Source organism: Malaya genurostris, chromosome 2 (assembly GCF_030247185.1).
Source record: "Malaya genurostris strain Urasoe2022 chromosome 2, Malgen_1.1, whole genome shotgun sequence".
NCBI lineage: Eukaryota > Metazoa > Arthropoda > Insecta > Diptera > Culicidae > Malaya > Malaya genurostris.
In genome coordinates this window covers 55,611,463-55,633,012 of record NC_080571.1, presented here as the reverse complement: position 1 = coordinate 55,633,012, position 21,550 = coordinate 55,611,463, and the positions used below count along the sequence as shown (strand labels likewise).

General features: G+C 36.7%; 1 protein-coding gene across 7 annotated transcripts in view; it reads left to right on the top strand.

Moving 5' to 3' along the window:
• Window positions 1-2,525: 2,525 nt before the first annotated feature.
• The window catches only part of LOC131427270 (spectrin beta chain, non-erythrocytic 5), a 335,003-nt gene continuing 315,978 nt past the window's right edge, over window positions 2,526-21,550 (top strand). Inside the window, exons 1-2 of one of the 7 annotated variants that reach the window (XM_058590298.1) lie at window positions 2,526-2,645; window positions 7,991-8,322. The gene's annotated coding sequence lies outside the window, so the exon portion shown is untranslated. The other 6 variants (XM_058590299.1, XM_058590300.1, XM_058590301.1 and 3 more) reach the window with 6 other exon arrangements.

The window sequence follows — 21,550 nt, the reverse complement described above, 5'->3', positions numbered from 1 at the left end:
GCAACATTTTCATGTGCAGTTATAGTTACTTTGGCTGCCTGTAGCATGACAAACGACTGACAGTCAATTCTCGGTTGATTTTTCAGAAAGCCGTTAGAGCAAGTGACAGTTTCTCGTTCGATACTTGTGATGTGATTATAAAGATTTTCTTTGGTTTCACAATTCTGTTTGAAAATCGAAAGTTTCGGGCAATGTTGCTCGAAAATCAAAAATGCAACGAACGCCAATGATCATCGTTCGCTTCCTTTCGCCTTTGTTCGATAATCGCTCTGATGTTCGGACTTGTCTGTATATTCGGGTGCGAACAAAGCCGACGCTGCTTCGTTGCTCGCATGAAGATCTATTCTTTGATGTTGTTATTCGCATTAAACATACCCCCGAATGACTCAACGCGAATGTAGAACGAATATTTGTGCTGCGATCATCGTCAAAACTTAATTCGTGATGATCGTTCGTACTATCTTTCAACCAAGCAAATTAAGGCGTTTTCCTCTGTATTAGTACCATAGTCTTATGTGTGTGTGTTGAACCATATCCCAGCGCTTCCCCATTGGTGCTACCTCACGAGATATGCTGAATTTATTAGATCAAGAATGCTTCGCGAAGAGTGGTATCCAACGATCATCGCAGAGTCGCTATTCGAACCAATTCGAAGAGTAAAGTAAATGAACGAATGTATAAAACGAACATGCACGATGTATACCAGCAGCAAAGAATGTATTAGTAGTTTCGGCACAGACTAACAGACATGGCAGTATGAGTAAATTCTTATAAAAATAATTTTTTGTTATGCACTAGTTCCACCTATATTGCACTGCGCGAACTATTTACTATCTGTACACCCCTTGTATTATGTAAAAGTTTTTTACTAGTTGATTTCCCCTCGTTTGTCAATACCGATCAGTTGCTTGCAGGGATGCCTGATTTCATCAAAATATTTAAAAATGAATCGTCGCAATAAATTATTGGATTACGTTATATATTTAACTTTTTCGCGATGTTGGAAGGTAACCATTTATTTGACTCAACGTTGTTCATACAGACTATTTTTGATTGTGTTGGTCATTTTCACCCGAAATTAAGTGGCGGCAGACCAGAAGTAAGTAGATATTGTATCAAAATGGGATCGATTCTGTATTGCGTTGGAGGATGAGAAGTAGGCACAATTATGTATATAGTTTTGGCAATATGTATTAAATCTGTATCCTGCATGAAATTCGCATGGACGTATACAAATCAATACATTACAGGTAATTCTGTATGAATGGCAACTCTGTTGGTATATGAAAAAAATAAACACAGTCTAGATGACAGACATAATGTTTTTGATAGGGTAACGTGGCGCCATCATGACACATGTGAGTACTGTCCAAAATAAAGGAATATTCGAAATGACCGTTAAAATGATTGAAGAATCTAATTTGAGTGTCCTGTGTGAAAAATCAACAGAAAATTAAGGTATCTATCTGGTAGCGGCGAGGCAGTTTGACATCATATGATGACTGCCAGCCACATTTTGCTCATCTGTTTCACATCTTCTATCTATTTCACACGTCAACCGCACACATTCAGCAAAGATTTAAAACTTTTTTACAGGTTTGTTTTTACCAAAGTTTTATTCAGAGCTCCACCAGACAGACCGGGTTGGCGCTTCAATGCATGGTGCTGGTCTTACAAGTCAGTTGTCATATGTTCGAGCCCCGACCTGGCATTACCGATCAGAGTTTCCCGCCTTTTCTGTTTTATTCTTTTATTGTTCACATTCATTAATTGAGTGAAACGTGATTGCACTGCTTTTGCATGTGCACTGAACATGTTTTCTATGAAAAAAATTGTACTCCAAAATTAAAAATAATCCACGAAAACGTATAAAATCGAAGAAGAAAGTGAATTGACAATTCAGTTCGCCTGTTCTCACACATTAATTTTCGACGGATTTCCGAACCAAACGATTGACAATTTATTCAGAATCAGTTGTTGCACAGGAGTCCATATTGATTTGCACTTTATCATGCATCGAAATCCATTATGCCCCGTTTACACTTCTGCTGGCTGCCAGCATGCTGGTGTCAGTGTACTGCCCTCTTAGGAAAAAAACGTTCAACGATAGTCCTTCGTTGGTCTAATACTTTGGATCATTGGACCACAGTTGAACGTTTTTTCCTAAGAGGGCAGTACACTGACACCAGCATGCTGGCAGCCAGCAGAAGTGTAAACGGGGCATTAGGAACAGCACGGGTGGGTTCTGGGTAATTGAAAATAACTTGATCTGGCATTGTTTTGATTTTCCGTGTACCGGTTCCCCGCCGCGGAAGCGTGGCATTTGTTCAGTTAGCGTTAGTATAGTTGCGTTAGCCGGAGTCAGCAGCCAATTATTGAGCAGTGAGAACCGACATCCGAACGTAAACAACGTTCTCGTTCTCTTTGATGATACCCGGCTAGTCGTCGCTCTCAACTTGTTGTGCTGCCGATCAACCGCTTGCACAAAGTAACACTCACACTTTTGCACTCCACCAACAGAAAGAGTCGTTGTTCGCCAGGAAAGAGGGATTCCAGCACGGAACGCACTGAGCGACTCGCCAGTCTTGAGCTCAACTTCAAACGTGTTGGACGGGAAGGCTTTTGTTCGCTGTAAACTTTTGTAGGTCGCGGAGCAAGTTTCTTGTTAATTTGATTGCATTTTTTACCTATTTGTTATCTTTTCAATGCTGCGTGGTGACATTCACGGTGTCAGCGATAAAGTGAAGTGTTGTTTCGTGCTTGAAGTGCTGTTTGAAGCATGAAACGTCGAATTTCTCGATCAGATTTATTAACTGCGAAGATTGAAAAGCCAGCATCATCATCGGTGCTTTGTGAGTGTGTGAGAAAGAAAGCTGCGCGAGTGTGCGCTGGATTCGATTTCGAAGTTTGATTTCGCATCTCCTGTACATCCGCGGGAGCAAACATTTTTACGGCATATACACAGGCACCGTGGGCTTTTGTGGCTGTATAGTGACTCCGTGATCTCTCGCGACCACAGCCATCGAGGATCGCGGCATCGGAGCGGTACCCCTCAGAACAGGAGGGCCCATATTCAGTGTAAGATCGGAAACGGTTTCTGCTACTAGCTGGTGTGAGTGACCAGAGGAGTTTCGCGAGAGAACGAGTGCCGTCGCGTTTTGCGCTTGACGTGCTTTCATGTGTCCCGTAGTGTTCCTGATTTTAGATAATTTTCTGGGATGATTGCGCCTGGACTGTGGACTCTCGTGTGTCGAAAAAATATGCTCGATGAGTGCGATTATCGGAGTTAATTTATTTTGTTCGGTGGTTTCATTGTGCCGCTCTCGTTCTCGCCGTTGTGTTCGTTCATCGCGTTGGTCAGGTTTTGTGCACACCGAAAAAAAAAAGAATTTAAATTAGCCACTATCAACATGTTAATTTCGGACGTGGTTTTACATGATCTAAATTGGAAAATACTTCGTGCATAAACTGAATTTTGATGAAATTGGTAAAATTTGTTTTGATGAAATCTGTATAAAATGTTCAAAACGATATATGTAACAATGAGAGATTCTCTTTGTTTACTCTCTCTTTCGATTATTGCGAAATATTCCTGCTTTTTTCGGCAACTTTTCCAGAGCAGATTAAAGGATGATAGCTTTAGTTATTATTATCGGTAAACAATTGGAGAGAAGGATTGCTAAGAGTGCCGTAACAATCAAAAGAGAAAGTAAACAAAGAGAATCTCTCATTCTTACATACGTCGTTTTGAACATTCTATACAGAAATAAGGTTTCCCTCTATTTATTGGTGAGTTTTCTAAATGATCGCATCAAAAAGTACAAAATCATAGGATATAAACAATGAGGAACTCTTTCATCGGCAGGGCTTTCGCAAAATAAACCGAGATTTGATAAAAAAGCAAGATTTTCAAATAACAGGAATTCGGACGAATTTATGCGAATGCTAGAAAAGTTGAGTAAACTTTCGATGGTTTTTTCAGCTAGTGTACATGTAAAGAATAATCAAGTTTATGCCTAACATTAGTGCTTGTGTTCCTTTTTTCGAACAAAATCAAAATTAAATATGTTTACGCTCAATTACTGATAACTCGGCAATTCCCCAATCAGTTTAGTTCGCTTTTGCCGAGCAGTCCGCAAATCTTTTTGACCTTTTTGTACATGACAGATATGTGATTTTAATAACATGACAGTCGAAAAGTCTTCGGTATGACATAGTGATATTTTTTCTCAAATTTAGATTTTTTTCACCAATGTAATATTGTAGAACAGAATAATTGTTCCAGCAATTATACACAATTTTTGTGTTACAATTTCTCTTTTGTCTAAGAAAAAAAGCAATAACATCATTCGATGCAAATCTCTTTCTAGTCAGTTTCTTGAATCTACCAACAGAAAACAGTCGCTGGGGGCTAAATCTGGTAAATATGGTGGAAGCAATAGCAGTTTGAATTTCAGTTCGTTGCGTTTGTTCAGCTGTGAGAAAACGCGGTACACACTTTGTAAACAATTTTTTTTCAACTTAAAGTGCTCATGCAAAATTATGAATACGTTTTGATATTACGTAATCAGCTGGGGGAAACAGGTGCATTGAACTATTTTTTGTGGTATTATTTTCTTAACGCCGAAGCAAAGGTATTGTATCCGATTTTATCACAACTCGTTGATTGTAAGTCCAATTATCGACAAAATAATATTGTGAATCCACTAATGAGATGGCTATCTAAATAAATAGCATTTTCTCTTGCACTTTTTGATGTTCCATAACGTAATGATCTTTCTAGACTATTTCCGGATTTCAAAGGTGTATATCAGCAAGTGAGAGTTTATCTTATTATATTCTATTTTCTCATTATTTGGATGGTGATCATAAGAGTTTTTTTTAGTTTTCTGCACTAATTGAGGTTTTCAACTAGCGTAATTTTTACCACAAATAATTAAATATTATGTATTTGAAAATCTCCGGTGCAATTTGAAATTATTTCTACTCATAAATTTGATTTGATAATAAAACGAGCAAATAAACGAGAAAAATAAATTTCGATCCAACACACTCGTCTATTAGTACTCAAAAATGAGTATAATTTCATTCATTTTATGTAAATGTGGCACTACTCTATAGTGAGGAAAGTTTAACTCTATAGTGAGGATAGGTTTAACAAATTTTGAGTAAAGATGGTATTTGTTCAGTTCTGAGTGCTAGAAGGGGGAAAATTATTTAGCAAATATTTTTGCAATTTTTGTCGAACAACTTCTAGCCTACCTTTGACAAACTCTGCCCTCACCACTACACGGCAAAGGGGGGATCCGACCTGACACTGGAAAGAAATTCAATTGAGGCCGCAATATGGGCCTTAAAACAATCGCCGAAAGTCTGTATTTGCTGCTACGTTAAAGTTGTCCAAAATTTTCTCGCACAAAGTTTCCAAAGCACGGTATAAAAAAATTGTTGTTAATTTAGAAACAGAGTAGAAGTTTCCCAGTTATCTAAATCAATATTTTTCACTTCTTGACATTTAAACTAAATAAGCTACAATATTGCGCGCTTAAAAGTAAGATTGACAGATCGTGCAAATTAACGATTTATCTATATAAAACCGAAGAGATTTTCTGATTCGTAGGCAGCACCATCAAACCTAATCTTTTCAAATTTGAATCATTTCATGATTCCTCCATAAATTTTGAATTTAGTGCGAAAGGTAGAACATGATTGATTTTTTAATCAAACTTTTGCATGATTTTTCGTTTTCATATTCTAAGCATGAGAGAATAATTATTAAACTAGGAACATGTTTCCAGTCTTCAAGTTAAATGTGAAAATTGACACCATAGCTTAGTTCAAAGCTCTGCATCTGGGCAGCGCAAAACAGTTGGCTCGCAAGACGACGGATTTAAATAGTATTCAGAGAAGAATTTAGAGGAAAACCATGCTCAGGGAAAAATATAGAAAATTTCATATTGGTAACCAAGGCTTGATAACGACAAAATAACCGCTCGACTGTCAAATTTTAACTAAAAGTTAGAATAATGGTTGCGACTTATTTTACCTTTTAGTTAAAATTTGACAGTCGAGCAGTTATGTTGTCGTTGTCAAGAATAACCCTGCTCGAGAGCATGATTATTTTTGACAGTTCGATTGTTATTTTCCGACACTGAAAAAAAATCCTGCAAAAACATTTCAGACCTTTAGTTTGTTACTGTCTTCCGTTCAATTTCATTACACCAATAATAATGTCAATACATTGTCAAACAAATTAAATTTATCTCGTAGTTTTTTACGTTCGTTGTATTGTAATTATTATACTACTTGATATTATTTTATTTTCAGTGTAAAATAAACCCAAATAAATTTCCATCCGTCAAGTTTTAGGCCGTAGCTTTAGTTAAATTTACTGTCAAATTTCAACTTAAAGCTGAAATACTTCGCGAGATGGTCAATGGCTTGAGTGTGGTTTTTAGTAGCCACACGAGTTTCATATGCGATTGGCCATGAAAATAGAAATTCGATTGAAAAACCTTATAAAATTCAATAGAAATTTTTTGAAACAAATCTAATTTTTTTAGAACCATCTTCTGAAATGGTATTTTTTGATGCATCATACAATTATCTTTATGATTTTCAAGTGTGTTTCAAAATTTCCTATTCTAGGTTGTCATTAAAAAATAACTGCACCTTGATTAACATACTTAAAGCTTTTTCAAAAACAATATATAAGAATCTGACCCTATTAAACCACAGATGGAATTCCAAATCAGCTGTTTTTCAAAGAAGGACGAGTCTTTACAAAAGTAAACAAATCGAGTTTCTCTCTCCTATCAATAAATGCTTACAAATCTTACAATTTTGCCTAAAAAATCGAATTCTACAAAAATCTCAATCTTAGTAATACAAAGAACTATAAAGGGCGAAACTGTCATTCCATTTGTTTACGTAAGTTTCGCCCTATGTGTTCCATGCCAACAAACAGGGCGACACTCAAATTGCTAATAAGGAAATTCGAAACTTTTTATTTTCTATATTTTAGATGGTTTCCGAACCTTTTACTACTGGAAATAGAAAATAAGACGATAAAATTTCCCGCAAATTTGCCTTAGTTGCCAATTTCACTAAAAATGAGCAAAGGTGAAACTTCGTATTTCGCACAGGATGCATAAAAGTAAACAAATCGAACAAGGGCGAAACTCTTATGTTGATTCATTCAGTGGGTATAAAATGAAAGTTGTAAAATTCGAATGCCTTTTAAACTTAAAACAAAAATTAATCGACTAATCAAAAATTGATCTGATAATTAACGATAATTTCTTAATTGGATTTGATACCAAAGTCGAAACATTCATTGACGTTTTTCTCCATTTTCTGTCAATGTTAGTTTCGCCAACTGATTTGTACTTTGCTTTGTATTCAAAGCAATATTTGCGAAGATGGACCGTTTAAAAAAAAATGGCATGATGTACATTTTAAACCAATACTCGGTTGATTTTTCATTAGGGCGTAGAAGCAAGTGACAGTTTCTCGATTATTGTGATGTGATTAAAAAGATTTTCTTTGATTTCACTGTTCTGTTTGAAAGTCGAAAGTTTCGGGTATCATTTCATGCAAAGAGTTGATTGATAAACGTGGAAACCGCTTGGTAATTAATAGAAGAGAAAGTAAACAAAGAGAAACTGTCACTTGCTTATACGCCCTTTTGAAAAATTAACCGAGAAATCCAAAATACTATTAAACCGCAAATGAAATTCCAAATGACCATAAAGAACAAAGCGTGCATGGATTGTGTGACCCGTGCTGAACTACGGCTGATTAGCGCGAATGACGAAATCTGACGAATGAGCGCGGGGCAGGGGCAGAACAAACAAAAACCTAAACAACTGAGTGAGTGCCCCGCGTGGTGCACGTTGACCGCCATTATTTTGGAAATTGAAATTTCCCGGCAACGAATTTAACAGTGGTTTTATTTTTTTTTTCTCTCCCCATTATTTTAAAAGTGCAGTGTTTATGGTTTGATTCTTGAAATATCTACCGGTAAGAGTGAAAGTTTCAATTTTAATTAAACGAAGGCCATCGAAGAAAAAAACGGAAGTGTGCAGTCGATTACTCTGTTCGTTGAGTGTCGTGCGTGAGTGCGCGGCAGTGTTTAGGTGAGTGATAGAGGAAGAAAAAAAAACGGAGCGTGCAATTGAAGCGGAAGTTCCTGTGCTAGAAAAAGTCACGAAGAAAAGTTTGGTGTGTGATAAAGTGTGTTTGTTTTTTATTTTCACCGTCGGAGTCGTGTTTCCTCAACAGCTACAACTCTGGATTACGGATACGTCGACGATTTTAAAGGTTAGTTTTGTTTTAGCTTTTGGTTGTGATTCTATTGGTTTGTTATTTTTTTCTGGAATCGAGCATCTGAAAATTAGATGATACATCAAGTAATGAACCCTTTGCATTATCCGAAATAGGTACATAAGAAATATTTTCAATAATTTTGTTTATCAATTGTAGGATATGTATACAAATCATACTATAACAATATGAACAAAGTGAAACCTAGTTCACCAATCAACCTAATTAACTAACTCACTAACCGAACCAGGGCTTCCATAGAAATTGTGTTTCCCTTATGTTTACAAACGATTTTCTGACTAAAATTCGCTGGAAACACGGGCACTCGAAGCACGGAGCAAGGAAGGGCAGCAATGTTGCATGTGCAAGACATCCGAGAAGTGCATTGCATTCGGCATACATGGTGCTTCGATGAATAGGTTTGCGGTGAAAACAAAAACCGCGATTCACTCTGCTGATTACTGAATCTGATATCCTAACTACTTACTGTCCGTGCAGTATTATAGCTCATCCACACCGATTCTCAATGCGTAGACGGACGATTTTCTTATGTACCCCACATTCAAGGTGTCCCTCCACCCCCTAACATCAACCGCTACCTCGACGGAGCAGAGTGCAAACAGGGCTTCTCTTTCTGGAAAGTGTCGTCGTCGTCTCGGATGTCGCTGTGCGAACCGTCACGATTCGATTGGATGCACCTCACGCCCGTCAATTTTGCTCTGGTCGAATCGAAAAGGCTTTCCGCCGTGGCTGTCAATATTCGCTGCACCGACCAGAGCGGACGGGAAGCAGTAGCATTGGTCTGGCATTCGGGGCTAATCCGAAGATAATTAACGTTTCACGCCGCGACGGCTTTGACAGTGACTGGCAAATGATCGCAAGTTCAAGGTTGGAGAAATCTTCACGGTGGAATTCGGAGAATTTCACTATTGACTTAGCAAAGGAAATCGTTACTAATCCCATTAAAAGAATCGCGAGGCGAGGCGGATTCGCCAACGTAATTGAGCATAGCTTTAGATTTGGAATCGGAAAACGATTTGTGTTTTCTTACGGTTCTCATCGGTGACTGGTGGGCTCGAACAATTTTGGCTCGTAATAATTGAACAATAAATACAGAAGCTGAGATGATACATTGGTACCATTTACATTATGAGAATCTGGAAAATCTGAAGATGCGAAGAAGTTTGTAGTTTCACGTGTTGAAATTAGTCCAAAACAATCAAAATGTAAACAAGTTTAGGTCATTCTGTACATTATTGTAACTCCAAGAGTTTCCTTAATTTTTATATTCAAGTATTTTGACGTGAAAACATCTTACTTTACTGTGGGGTATCTTTTCAAAATTCGTCATGTGAAAGGATGGGGTAGAATTCAATTAGGAATATATCGAGTTATACTAAACGCGAAAATCGTAATTCTTTCTCCATGCCATCAGAAATATGATCTGCAATTTATGATAGAATTTTCAACAGTGAGAGATTGCCATAAATAAAACAAAAATTTGAAACTTTTGGAAGTAAGGCGGTAAACTCATCACGCTTTCTTATCTTTTTCGCACTCGGACGACGGATTTGAGGTTGTCTGTCGCAGGATCATCCACCAACAGCCGATAACAACAGACCTTCTGCGTGGTGTAAAATCTCATTTGGTTGGTTCCGATTCTAGAACTGAATTCTAGCCCTGAATATTAGAACAGAATTCTGAATATAAATTCACTCGAATGCTGAACTTAAGGGCTGAGGACAGTACCGTAAAGTGGTAGTTTTTTTTGCTCTTTTCCCGTTTCAAATTAAATTTTCTTGGAAACGGTGCAAAATATAGAAAAACCCACCTGACGATGTCTTCGAAATTTAGTTGAGAATATTCTGTGAAATTTTCAGAACGATTCATTGAGTTTAGCGGTCGTGTTGTATTTTTTTCTGACTGAAGAACTGCTGAAAATTGGAACGCTCGGAAATGCATACCTCTACGTGTTCATCGAATATCTCGGCTTTGAACTCTTGTATCATAAATCTACCGTGACAAAGTCTAGATAATTTAGTTTAGATGCGATTAGTACATAAAAACATATATGTTATCGCGATAAAAATAAAGTCTTGTATTTTTCTGTGAAACAAAGCCAGTTTTTCGCTTTGGTTTCCTGATAGCATTCTGAAAAAGGAGAGAGAAATAAAATTGGCTCGACAAGGCTGCCAAACACACAGACATTCAATCTTTGTGAAAGTTGAATATTTTTTCATTGTTCATTGGAATCCATGCAATGTCCAACCCATAGGATAGATTAATGTGATAAAACTTCTCATCAAAATAATAAATTGTATGCTGGCAACCCGGTGCAGTTTGCTCATATACGAGAGAGTACAAGAGAAATACGATGCGCAAAGGGAATTGAGCGAGCCAAGAGGTCGATTTAAAACTCAACAAGCGACCCTCTGTCCTCAGACCTTAAGGATCAAATGTAAATTCAGGAAAACTTATTTTAAATTACGTTTTTCAACAGATATTCGTTGAAAATGTATTAATTTTATGTTCAATATGATTTTTGAAGTATGATTCGTCTCTTTTAATTTCTTTGTAACTATAGTCACTGCCATTGCTTTTATTGATAAATACAATCAATACGTTCGGCACGTCACATACGTGCATAGATGTTTGGGACTCCACAATCATTCTTCTGTCAACCATGATTTCACCGTTACGAATTTGGCATCCACGTGTTTTTAAGTCATTGAATAGCCGTGTTCGTTCGTGTACCAATGTACCGATTACATATCCGGCGAGAGATCTGTTTGATTTTAATATGTTTCATGTATTGGAGGTCAATATAATAGTTTCACATTATTTATTTATTTATTTTATTTCATTTTATTGTAGAACCAATAATATCAGCGACGCATTTCGATAGTATTCTACGTTGTGAAAACTCTTCCATTTCGGTTAAGCTTAAACAATCATTTAAACGCTTCTTGGATAATTCGGTCATCTACAAGTTATATCTGGGATAATATATTGACATTCTCGTATTGTTTTGGAATGACAGGCGTTCCTTTTTCAAAGTCTATTTCTTTCACCTCTACAGTTGCTATTTAAAATCCATAATCGTGCTCTACAGCTGCGTTACTTAACGCAGCCTTTCTACTATAGGAAGAACGTTTTTTGTCGTGAATACGACTTACTTTACTACGGGACGCCTTTTCCAAATTTACCTTCTGAGAGAGTGATAAGATTTTGATCGTGAATATCTCTTGTTGTATCTAATTTATCAACATAATTGTTGCTACATACCATCGAAAGTATGATCATCTATTTATGCTAACATTTTCAGTTATAATCACAAAGAATTCAAAATTAATGTTTTCTCAAATATTTAGTATCAACGAGTATGGAAGAATGACACCTTTCTCGTACCTGGAAGGGTATAAAAAACTAAGACGGCTGGTTCAGGTCCTGAACTCAGTTCCAGTTCTAGTATCAAGAATTCAGTTTAGTATTGAATCAATTGCGAGACGTTCGTAGAGCCAGTTTCGCTTCAAACAAGAACGATTGCGTCATCCTCCTGCTGGTCGTTTGCATTGGAGTTTTATACAACGAAAAGTGAAAAAACGATGGGGACCATTGTACAAAGCTAACCCTTCTAATTGATGCTTCATTCATTCTTGCCTAGGTAGTTGACTCGAAAAGTTTAGATCAGATTCCAATTCAAGGGTTGAAATTGAGTTTCAGAATTCAATATCTGTTATTTTTTTCATTTCCAGAAGCCGGCTCTAAAATTCGGTTCCTCGCCCAGAATCCAAGGTCAGATTCAAGTACACTGAAGTCTTTTTTATGCGAGTTTACGTACCGCATAAAAAACCGCATAACTCTGAAAATTCGCATAACTCTGAAACTTTGCATAAAAAGAACCGCATAACTCTAAAACTTAGCATAAAAAAACCGCAGAAAGGAAACCGCATAACTCTGAAACTTCGCATAAAAAAAAATTCATAACTCTGAAAATTCGCATAACAAAGTCGCATAAAAAAGACCTCAGTGTACAATAATTTTGGAACTGAAATCGAATTTTGGAACTTAATTCTAAACCGGAATTTCGGAGCCGAATTCTGGACCTAAGATCAGGATTGATTCGAGACCTGGACTTTGGATCTGAGTTTTGAAATTGAACTCTGGAACTGAAATAGAGGTTCGGATCAGAATTCAGTTCAGAAATTTCTGGCCGGAGTTCAGATTTAACACATGGGCTGAAAAGTCCCGGGCCTAACAAAAAGAACACGATGTTTTTGGTTCAAAATTAACTGTATTCATCAACGTAATCTCCATCTAGAGCACTCACTCTTCTGTAGAACAATTTAACTTTTTCCTCAAAATAGGACTCAGTTTCAGCAATAACCTTTACATTCGTGCGAAATTTTGACCTGCGAGCATTTTTTTAGGCCTGCGAACAGCCAGTAGTCGCTGGGAGCCAAATCTGGCGAATACGGTGGATGTGGGAGCAATTCGAGGTTCAATTCATGTAGTTTTGCCTTTGTTTTGATTGACTTGTGACAGGGTGCGTTTTCTTGTTGAGACAAAATTTTTTTTCTTTTCCATATGCGGTCGTTTTTTGCAATTTCAGTCTTCAAACGCTCAAATAACGCTATATAATATTCACTGTTACTGGTATTTCCTTTCTCAAGATAGTCGATAAATATTACACCACGCACATCCCAAAATACCGAGGCCATAACCTTTCCAGCCGATTGTTGTGCTTTTGGGCGCTTTGAATGAGGTTCACCAGTTGCTGTCCACTCAGATGATGATCGTTTTGATTCCGGAATGAAGTTATGAATCCATGTTTTATCCATTGTCACATATCGACGCCAAAATTCTGGTTTGTTACGTTTAAACATAGACAAACACTGCTCGAAATGGTCAACAGGTTCTCGTTTTTGGTCAACAGTGAGCAAATGCGGCACCTACTATGAACAGAGCTTTCTCATAGTCGAATGCTCATGTATTATAAAACCAACATGTTATTTTGACTTTACGATGTCAGCTAACTTATGCAATTTCACCTTTTGATCATTCAAAACGATTTTGTGGATTTTTTTTATGTTTTCTGGTGTTATGTTTGAAGACAGCAAACCAACGTTCTATTGTTGGAGCGGAGTCCCCATTGTTTCGCTTGAACGCTATTTTTTCCCATGAGCAATTCCAGGAATGAGTAGACGAAAAAGTGACAAAATCAGAATCGACCTTCTCCGATTTGGATGAAACTTTGCACATGGTTTCAGTATGGCAAACCATAAGTTAAATAAAAAAAGCATGGCTTTAATTTTGTTTTGATAATTTTTATTTTAAAGCTGTTATTAAAACCTACAGATTGATGGCTATCCAATCCGTGCCTTTTGAAAAATGAAGAAGTTACAGCTAAAACAATTTACAGATATATTCGAAATTTCAAGTTCTCGTTGAAAGATAATCATTTAAACAGTAGAATATTCTACTGGCTAAAGGCAATAGATTTGTTCATGATATCCTTTCTTCTAAAAGTAGCTGTTCTTGAGATACTTGAATGTTTAATTATAACACAATTTTTTATATTTCCATGAATTGTTTATTTGCTTGCTATATCTACAATTATATGTACATGAAGAATTCTTAATTATATTTAAGGTCTTATTTATGTCTGACGGAGCTGCCTCGCAGTACAAAAAAAATTTTTTTGCAAGTCTGTAAATTTAAATCTATGTATAACATTGATGCTGAGTGCCAAAGTTTCATCCGAATCGGAGAAGGTCGAGTCTGATGATCTGCTAAGCATTTCTGGAATTGCTCCCATCAAGAAGCAAGAACAGAATATCATGATATTTTAACAGCTGTCTTTTAAAGGTTAGTATTAACTGGAGAAAGGTTACTGCAATAAAACTAGCGCTATCTATGTGTTAAGCTCGGGACTTTTCAGTTCATGTGTTATTGGTGTAACTATGCCTTTCTAATATTACTTATATTTTCAAAAACATCACTAGAAGATTCTGTCAAGATTTTGTTTTCAAGCTTGAATAAAATTAAAAACTTTCTTTGGTGTAAACTATCATCACCTTTTCAATTTGTAAACAGTTATGTCAAGTTAGTAAAGATTTAAATGTGGCAACCCTGCATTGCATGCTGTACAAAATTGACAAAGCACGCTGTGTGCTAGGCGGTGGTGTTTCCTTTTTTCGTACCAGCACGTACTGATGTGTACCATTTTTTCATAATTCTCGGGTAAATTTTCAAAAGGGCGTATAAGCAAGTGACAGTTTCTCTTTATTCACTCTCTCTTTCGATTATTGTGATGTGATTAAAAAGATTTTTTTTATATCACTATTCTGTTCGAAAGTCGAAAGTTTCGGGTATCATTTCATGCAAAGAGTTGAGTGATAAACGTGGAAACCGCTTGCTAATTAATAGAAAAGAAAGTAAACAAAGAAAAACTGTCACTTGCTTATACGCCCTTTTGAAAAATTAACCGAGAATTTTGTATGACAGTTTGAAAGTTTTGATACTCATTGCTCTATAATTTCGGAACCGGAAGTCGGATCTGGATGAAATTGCACAGTATATTTCAAGACACTAAGAGTTTTAACTTGAATCATAATTTGTGAAAATCGGTTTAACCGTCGAAGTGAGTTCCGTTTTTGAAGGTTTTCTTCACTGTTACCGGTGCGTTCGGAAGCGGAAACCGGAGACTAGTAGTCCCAAAATAGATTTATATATCCACTAACTGACAGGGTCTGCCAACTGGATGAATTTACCAGCAAATTTTATAAAAAATTGCAGTGATGGCGAAACTTTTGAAAAAATCCTCATGAAACTGAAAATTTTTCACTTATCGCACTGTAATACCAGAACCGAAAGTCGGATCTGGATCAACTTTTCGGGGACTTTTTAAGGAATTTCAAGACCTTTCATTTGCATCTTAGTTTGTAAAAAACGGTTAAATTTCCGAGAAAATTGAGTGCGCATTTTCGCATAGATTTGCACATATTGCCTTGTAATTCCGAAACCGGAAGTCGGATCGGAATAAAATTCAATAGCGACTTGTGGGACCATAAGACCTTTCATTTAAATCTGAATTTGTGTAAATCGGTTCAGCCATCCCTGAGGAAATCGAGTGACATTATTTGTCACATACACACACAGAAATTTGTTCTGTTCGTCTAGCTGAGTCGAATGATATGTGACATTCGGCTCTCCGGGCCTCGGTTCAAAAGTCGGTTTTCACAGTGATTGTATAGCCTTTCTATATGGGAAAGGCAAAAAGGCTTTGTCTCTGTTTGTGGATGACACGCTTTTCCTGGCATTTTTCGAATGAAACTCGTGATGTCATCGTCGAGGATATGACGAATGGCCACAACTGCAAACCGCTTGCCACATCATGGTCTTTTTTCGGTAATCTCGAACTAGAGTTTGTGACCGGGATACCGTTTCGTCATCGTACAAAAGCCATTCCACACTCAAGGTCTTCCTGCAGATTTTCAACACTCGACAAACGATTGTTTTCGGCAGTTTAGCCAGCTTGGAACCGGACCACAAAGGATATATTTTCTCGTTACGAGTTTCACTCTAACAATATTTCTGTACGCGATCGACTACTTTGATCAAACTCGAAACAAATGGTTTTCTATACAAGTGTAAACAAATCACTGTCAAAGATGTTCGATTCCCAACGCTAGGGGTGTACCGATTTACTTTTAGTCAGCCTATAAATAAAAATAAAGTTTTATGACACTATTTGAATGACAGAGAAATAAATTTATTATTACATCACAAGGACTACGAAAATCTCAGCGTTATTATAGATAATCACATGAAGTATTTCAAACTTGTTTCTTCATGGAAAATCAGCATACCGCCCCGTGTTTGACCGTTTGCCTTCTAGCCTAGATTCACTCCTTCTCATCGCCTAACGGTACCAGTAATAAATCCAATTTCCACATATTACCACCATTTACGACGGACCAGCACTATGAGCCTGTTGAGCGTGAAGTGATCAGTAGAAGGATAAAGAAAAAACCAGTCCCGGGGTATGACCGGGAGCTACCGCATGAAAAAGCTCCACATGGTGCGAATCAGCTGTGACGAGCTGTTATTAAAAGTCAGCTGACTTGCAAATCGTCTCCACCGATTATTGGCTTGTTGGTTGCAATGAGTTTGTGCACCATGCGAAGCATGTTCACTTTTGAAGAATCAGATTCGTGTTCGGTATCTACGGAATTGTCCAAGCATTGGTTTATTATTCATTTAAAGGAAAATTTCTGTTTCGCAAAAAAAAATTATTGTTCGGGAACTTTCTGAGCTATGGAAAAGCCCAACCCAGTTATCGGAAGGGCTCAAACGCACCTGATGTGTAGAGTAACGTGATTCAGCAAAAACAAAACAAAAAAACACCACTCTCAGTTCCAACGAAACGAACTGGGTTTGTTTCGACCATTTCACCGAATCAATCCGGCTCGTGTCTTCGAACGAAGCAGTCTCTCCCGTTATGCAACTAGTTTGGACTGCGTCTTCTTCTTCGGGTTGCCTACTTTCATCGAGCAACTTTTACGATACGGTAGATGACGAACCCAAATATGTGTGGAAGGTAGGTAAAAATCGCTAGAAAAAAAAACCCGCTTCATAGTCAGCGTGCCACGTGAGAGAGGTGGTAACCAAATCAGTTCGGTTGGGTTTTATCTCATCTATTCAACGCACGAACTGCAGTATATAATGATGTATAGTAGGGGAAAAAAAGGGTACTGATTATCTTGGTGAGCTACTGAACTCATGCGCGGACCCCGACCAGGTAGCTACCTTTTATTGAGCGGTTTACTAGATTGATCTGGAAAGGTCCACTTAGTACCTACCCCGAGGCTGCATTTTTTCCCCGCGGCAAACGCCATTTGAATGAAGTCAGCACCATTCATTCCTCTAGCAGCCTATCATCCATCGTCTAGGAAAATCGTGAATACAGTCCGTAGCGCTGCTTGGGAAGTAGGGAACGATAGTGAAAACATTGTAAAATGCCCCCTACTTCTATATCCATTCTTCCATGTCACGTTCGAATTGCCGGAATTGCCAAGGTTTTCGCCGGTGGAGATAGGTTAAGCCGCTTGCTGTTCAGTCAAAGAGTAAGATCAACATCGGCGATAAGTTTGTACCGTCCCCCTTCTGGTGGTGGCCCGTCTGATTTGATTTGGTTAACCCTTCGATAAAACGACAGAGTTGGTTATCAACACGCGGTGAACGGTGGTCGGGTCAAGGAGGATCCCGGAAATGACGGTTTAACGCTTCGGTGGTTTTTTGAAGCGTACTGAAGTGATTGAGCCCTGGTGGTTCGCATGTTTGAAAAATTACCAGGGACAGCCCTTTGGGTTCGCTCGAATTAGTGACGTAGGATTACATAACTATTGACTAAATCACCGTGCTGATTTCTCTTTCGATTATTTAAGGAACATTTTTTATTGAGTTCCACATATGTTTATAAGCATCTGTCACTTGTACAAAGCGCAAGTGTGCGCACCTTCATCAACTCAGCCTTACCTGGAAATATGGACACCGTTTCTATAAATCCAGGGACTTACACACACCAACTCACCAACGACGATAGGCTACCTATGTTGGTTGCGACATCGCTCCTGTCATCGGTGTTAATAAGAAAAATAATAGTAAAATCTGGTGAATTGCTAACAAAAGTCCTAATAACTCTAATAAGACTATCTTATCGCAGTGCTCTAATCACTAAATAACGCGAATTGGTAAGAAATAATGAAAAATAGCCATAGATTTTCCTTACAAATTATTCTTAATATTAGGATCACTGATTGATTGAGCAGAACTTGCTCTTGATCTCAAGATATCCGTATCTAAACAGAATAGGCGAAATTACGAGGAAAACTAAACGTGGGTAATTTATATAGGGTAACGGCTCCCTATTTCATCTGAGCTCCTATTTCCATCTCATCCCGTCACTTCATTAATAATATTTTACAACCTATAATAAAAATTTTAAAATGATTATAAAAGCTATTGTCACACTTTCCCATTGAAAGAAATGGTTTTAAATTCTTCGGTTATCGTTTTTTTTCATTTAAAATAAACTCACTTTTCAATTTAGGACACATTTTCGTCTCAAGGTTTACAGTACGTCATGTTTCTGATTATCTACTAATCGATTCGTCTCAAAACATGATCACTATTTCGCACAATTACACTACCATTGAATGCTGGATGACTTCATAATTAGTAATGCTCTCTTGCTACTTGTTTAGTTAACGATTAAAAACATCAAAAATTACCCGACAAGCAATAAAAGTCTTCAAAAATATCAGATGAAAGTTTTTCTCTTAGTTCACTTGATTGTGCTTTGTTTTCATCTCATTTGGTTTCGCAAAGTTGCCAAGTTGTCTCATAATGTTACAAAACAAAAATTGTTTTTCTTCAAATTATCATCAAAAAGTATGTTTTTGGTATCCGTGACATTACACGGAACCACCCGCGATCCCATTTCAACCAGAATATTAGTTGATTTTCTGAATTCGATTGGTTAAAATTTGGTACAACTAATCGATTGTTGTTTTAACTAAACTGTCATTTTTGTTTTTCGATTAGCATGGTTGAAACAACCAATTCAACTGTTTGAAAAAAAAAAATGCTGTCAATTAGTGAGGACACATACCTTTCAATTTCAACAAATATTTTAGTTGAAATAACTGGTGTTGTTATTGAAACAAAATTCTGTTAGTTGAAAAATAAATCGGTTTTATTTGTTTGTTTGTTTTGAGATCAGTAAAGATCTAAATTCTAAAAAAATACTTCTGATTCGATCGGAAATGATTGATGTAGAAAAACGTTTTTAATCAGCAAAAGTGCCCGGAGGGGCGGATAAATTAGCGAAATTATTAAATTTACCTAAAATGATGCCTTCAAACGGTTGAACTAAAGTTATGCACTGATAATTTTAGTCAATTTATATGAGCTTGGGTGCATCAACGGCTGGGAATTGGAATTTTGCGACGGCAATTCAAACGCGCCATTCAATCGCAGCGCGTTCTTTGCGTTTGAAACCCTTCGCTCCTGTTACTTTTATAAATTAAATTCATGTCAAGAAGCGTTTTATTGCTAATGCATGAACATCATCATCGGTATCAAACAGCTGGAAGTAAAACAGTCTGCTGGAAGTAAATAATGATCGAATTTGAAGCAAAAAATTTTTGCGCATACCTGAAAGATTACGAGATGATCATTCATTAACATTTTCTAATTTGTCACCAAATCTTTTTCATCTCAAACGAGGTTAACTTTACCACAACACCGCTGTTAGATAAACACTTGTTATCATAAAATTCTTAAATCGAATGAACACAATTTCACCAAACACTCTAACCATCGTGTCGGAATCCTCCATTCTTATGTCTACACATCGATGTTGTTTTCATTGACATTTTGAAGCGACGCGAACAGATTTCAACTTAAAAAAGTTGTTGATTTTGCATTGCGATTATTGTTTTGCTTTCAACTGTCTCCGGCATTTGACAGCATTCAAAACAACATATTTTTCAACTACTTGAATATATGCAAATCAAAAACCATTTTGGTTGAATCAAAAAGAAATTAGTTAAATCAACTATCGCAAAAATTAAAAACTGCGATATCGCAATTTTATGATCGAAGGGTTCTCCGTGTAGTTTAATTATATTATTGATATTAATATTTCAATAAAACTGTTTCGGCATCGAATATTACCAGAAAGAGCGTGTTAAATACGAATGAAATAAACATTGTGGCTAATCTAGTAACACTGGTTTCATTCCGCTATACGTCAACATAACGCTGTGAAGTGTGTGTGTTTCATCGGCTGTGCACAGAGATGCCAGATATTTTCATAGAAAATATGTATAACTTTGCATAGAAGGTCTATATCTGCTCTATCTGTTTGCACTAATAAAATGGTGTTAATCATAATCAATTATCTGCATAAAAGATTTCCACTTTAATATGTGATTTCTCCGTTGATTAACACGTTGACTGCCAACCTACGAGATAACTCGTATATTCTGGTCGTATGAGAATGGTCGTGGCAGTCAACGTGTTAATAAACTTTTAAAGAATCACTGCAATCAAATACTAATAGATACTCAGAGAGCAAAGTCTAATTTTTTATTTCTCACTTTTATGAACCTGTACAAATCTGTATTAAATTTAGGAAATCTGTATAAAATCTGTACATTGATTTAAATCAGTATGCGAACGCAAAAATCTATACAATACAGATAAATCTGTATAAATGGCATCGCTGACTCTGCATTTTATTTTAAGAAGGTCTAATGCCTTAATAGTAACAATTCCGTTTTTGGTTTTATATGAAGTTCATCAAATTAATTTTGCAATAAAATTTTAAATTTATAGCGAAAGGAAACGACCGAAAATTTTTTAAACGTTTAAATGATTTCAAACTGGTTCTAAAAATATCGTGTGTTGTCTCATAGTTAACATTAGGCCGTTTTTAAGAAAAGTTCTGACATTTTGAACCTGAGAATGTAACAGTGAAGTATTTTGTTTTGATTGCTGTCGTCATTAATAATTTATAGGATGAATAAAGGACCAACGATAGGATGGATAAAAATCCATCGAGATGAAAAAAGGAGCAGAGTAGTGAATACATCATAAGTGTTTTTAGCTGTTTCATGAATATTAGTTAAATTTTCCAGAAATGTGAATCAATTCTCAACGTGGAGAAAAGCGAATGAAGCAGTAATATGAAAAAGTTTAGTGAATTTAGTGGCTAAATCGGGGTTTTAAGGCGACGGTCTTACAAATGAGATGAAATTGAGAGCCCTTACCCTATTTGCAAAGTCAACAGCATCTATACGAAATATGCTTTTGAAATAATTTCTTTGAGAATTTTGATGGCTTTTTAACACATGGATCAATAAGTCCCGAGACTAAAGCAGAGATGGCGCTCGTAGTAAACCAGTAACCACGTCTTTCTAGAGTACTAACCTTTGCTTTAAACGGGTCAAAATTTTAAGCCGATCCGACCAGAAACAGCTCAGTTATCGAGGTTGGAGTAAAGTCGTTTTGTAGTTGGTTTAAAAAATAGAAAAAAACCGAGTTTCGTGTTTTGATAAAACATTGTTTTTTAATGGATAAAAACACCGTGCAAGCGAAACAATGGATTGAAAAATGTTATCCGGACTCTTGTCCATCAAAAGCAACGATTTGTCGG